We start from the raw sequence: 4,160 nt of genomic DNA on the forward strand, positions 1-4,160 counted from the left end.
CATCACGCCATCTAAAAAGCATCTGATGACGAAATCATCACAAAAGTCGATGTTTCTCGCCGTAGAACCATCTGATGAAAACCTACCAGAACCAGGGGTTGTGGAGGGGAAAAGTAGAGGTCGTCCCACCGTATACAGGGGCTGCCTCGCCGGAAGCTCGCCGGTGGGGATCCATCATCACCGCTGCCAATCAACGCCGTCATCTAGATCACCGCCGCCTCCGCCTTCACACGATCGAGAGAAGATACAAGACGAGAGTGTTTTGATTAGAGAACAAGAGAATAGACACAAAGATGTAAATGAACAGTTGTTCTCTTTATTGATGATGTGATCACATATACATACAGTTTGAGGGGATGCCATTAGAGAGGTGTCTGTACAGAGAGATGCCTGTCCGGCGAACCGACGCGACAGTTGCCAAAGCAACTGCCTACGGTTAAATAAACCAGGGATTAATCTCTTAATCCTAACACTCCCCCTAATCACTACTTTATTTAGTAGACATCATCTTGAAAAGCTCCTCGAAAAACCCCGTGGGAAAAATATCGTGGAGGTGCCGTACGTTCGGTACTTGGATCGGTTGGATCGCGAAGACGTTCGACTACATCAACCGCGTTATCGAAATGCTTCCGCTTTCGGTCTACGAGGGTCCATGGTCACACTCTCCCCTCTCGTTGCTATGCATGTCCTAGATAGATCTGGCACGATCGTAGGAAATTTTTTGAAATTACCGAGTTCCCCAACGGTGGTATTAGAGCCATGTCTATGCGAGATGTTATATGCACGAGTAGAACACAAAGAGTTGTGGGCGATAATAGACTGCTTACCAGCATGTCATACTTTGATTCAGCGGTATTGTTGGATGAAGCGACCCGGACCGACATTACATGACCGCGTTCGTGAGACTGGTTTTACCGACGTGCTTATGCACATAGGTGGCTGGCGGGTGTCCGTTTCTCCAATTTTAGTTGAATCGAGTGTGGCTACGCTCGGTCCTTGTTGAAGGTTAAAACAACACACTTGACGAAAAATCGTTGTGGTTTTGATGCGTAGGTAAGAACGGTTCGTGCTAGAAGCCCGTAGAAGCCACGTAAAACTTGCAACAACAAAGTAGAGGACGTCTAACTTGTTTTTGCAGGGCTTGCTGTGATGTGATATGGTCAAGGCATGATGTGATGTAAATTTTTGTATGAGATGATCATGTTTTGTAACATAGTTATCGGCAACTGGCAGGAGCGATATGGTTGTCGCTTTATTGTATGCAATGCAATCGCCATGTAATTGTTTTACTTTATCACTAAGTGGTAGCGATAGTCGTAGTAACAATAGTTGGCGAGATGACAACGATGCTACGATGGAGATCAAGGTGTCGCGTGATAACCCACAAGTATAGGGAATCAATTGTAGCCTCTTCCGATAAGTAAGAGTGTCGAACCCAACGAGGAGCTAAAGGTAGAACAAATATTCCCTCAAGTTCTATCGACCACCGATACAACTCTACGCACGCTTAGCGTTTGCTTTACCTAGAACAAGTATGAAACTAGAAGGACTTTGTAGGTGTTGTTGGATAAGTTTGCAAGATAATAAAGAGCACGTAAATAAAAAGTAGGGGCTGTTTAGATAAAGAAGCAATAAAGTAAATATAGCGAGTATGGAAAAGTGGTGGTAGGAGTTGTGAAATTGTCCCTAAGCAATTGACTAGTTTACTAGACCGATAGCAAGTTTTATGTGGGAGAGGCATAAGCTAACATACTTTCTCTTCTTGGATCATATGCACTTATGATTGGAACTCTAGCAAGCATCCACAACTACTAAAGATCATTAAGGTAAAACCCAACTGTAAAGGCATATTTATCCCCAAGGTGTTTTGGTGATTGATGACAATTCTTTTACGGACTAATCGTGTGCGTTGAGCTTATAAGAGATTCATCCTTTGGCACGAGACGATTACCTCCCCCCAGTGTATTATTCAAGACGGTGTAGCTCCTTCATTTCTCTGTTGATGGACTAGTTTTGTAGGAGTCACCATACTATCAAGAGGGGATCCGCTTTGGTAAGGCCAGGGTGGAATCAACACGTACACATCCTTATCACACCTGATGTACCTTTCCGCTTCATTGGAGCTTCCTTTCCCCTCCTTGCCTGCCTTGACCTGTCCCAGCGGTAGTACCGCCGAAGCACGTCAAGCGGTAGTACCGCTCACCGAGCGATAGTACCGCTTGCTGTCTTCGGCCATAGTACCGCAGTGGTTCCGGGCTACTACCGCCTCGACTCGAGACCTCGGCTTTTCGTGTTGGGTTTTAGGGTACTGGTAGCGGCAGTAGTGGCGGTAGTACCGTTCCAAGAGGTAGTACTGCTCGTACTTCCGCGGTAGTACCACTCTGGGCCCAGGACCCTGCAACCCTCGTGAGCGCGGCAGTACCGCTGGGAGGGAACGGTAGTACCGCTTGTTCAGCGGTAGTACCTCCCTGCCCAAGCGGTAGTACTGCTCTGTGCGTGGCTGCTTGGGGGGGTAACGGTTGGATTGTTTCCCCCACTATATCAAGGTGTCTTCTTCCCCAAAGTTGACCTACCTCTTCCCCCAAAAGCTCCATTGTTGCTCCAAGCTCCATTTTCGCCCGATCTCTCTCCCTAGCCAATCAAACTTGTTGATTTGCTCGGGATTGGTTGAGAGGGCCCCGATCTACACTTCCACCAAGAGAAATTTGATTCCCCCCACTAATCCCTAGCGGATCTTGTTACTCTTGGGTGTTTGAGCACCCTAGACGGTTGAGGTCACCTCGGAGCCATAGTCCATTGTGGTGAAGCTTAGTGGTGTCGTTGGGAGCCTCCAATTAAGTTGTGGAGATTGCCCCAACCTTGTTTGTAAAGGTTCGATCGCCACCTTCAAGGGCACCAATAGTGGATTCACGGCATCTCGCATTGTGTGAGGGCGTGAGGAGAATACGATGGCCCTAGTGGCTTCTTGGGGAGCATTGTGCCTTCACACCACTCTAACGGAGACATACTTCCCCTTAAAAGGAAGGAACTTTGGTAACACATCCTCGTCTCCACCGGCTCCACTCTTGGTTATTTCGTGCCTTTACTTTTGCAAGCTTTCTTGTGTTGTATCCCTTGCTTGCTTGTGCGCTAGTTGTTATTGCATCATATAGGTTGCTCACATAGTTGCATATCTAGACAACCTATTTTGTTGCAAAGTTTAAATTGGTAAAGAAAAGCTTAAAAATTGTTAGTTGCCTATTCACCCCCCCTCTAGTCAACTATATCGATCCTTTCAATTGGTATCAGAGCCTCGTCTCTTTATTAAGGACTTTACCGTCCGAAGAGTATGGTTGACACCACAGACGGTGTGGAGGAGCACTCCGGTGTGAATCCTAACTCGTCTACGGCCAATGGCGGAACCTCGGTCTCTCGTGAGGAATTCAATGTGGCTCTAGACACATTGAAAAACTCCATGGCGACCAAGGTTGAAAGCATGTTTACTAAATTTCTATAAGGACTTAAATTGTCTACCTCACCGATGAAAGTGGGTGATCCCACTAACAAGGTGACAGATGCTACCTCGGAAAAGGGGGAAGCTAACAGTGAAAAGGGTCCTTCTACTAGTGATAGAAATGGCACCGGCATCTTTGCCCATGTGGAACCTCCAACTTATGGTGGACCGATTCCCTCTACTCATTTAAATCATGCCGGTCCTCCTCCTAAGATTGTGAAAAATGAGGATTTTGATTCTTGGGTGTACCGCTTCAAGCGTCATTTAAAGCATGTGAATACTAATCTTTGGAGAATCATTGAAGAAGGTTTCTATCCACATGACCCAAGCAACTTCACCCCTTGAGAAGCCATGGATAATCAATTCAATGAGAATGCTCTGTTCATCATCCAAGAGGCAATTCTCCCCGAAGATCTCCCTCATCTTCGACCCTTCGCCACGGCCAAAGACGCGTGGCATTGCGTTGTGTCTCTCTATCGAGGAAGTGCGAGCAGTCAATGCTCCAACTATGAAGTGGTGCAAGATGAAGCCGATGAGTTTGCTATGAAGGAAGATGAAGAACCTCGTGAGCTCTTTCGGAGAGTAACCAAACTTGCGGTCTCGCTCCGAGATCATGGGAGCAAGGACACGGATGACAATTGGATCAAACACAAGTTCCTCAAGGCCA

The sequence above is a fragment of the Triticum dicoccoides genome, chromosome 6B (assembly GCF_002162155.2).
Source record: "Triticum dicoccoides isolate Atlit2015 ecotype Zavitan chromosome 6B, WEW_v2.0, whole genome shotgun sequence".
NCBI classification, from domain to species: domain Eukaryota; kingdom Viridiplantae; phylum Streptophyta; class Magnoliopsida; order Poales; family Poaceae; genus Triticum; species Triticum dicoccoides.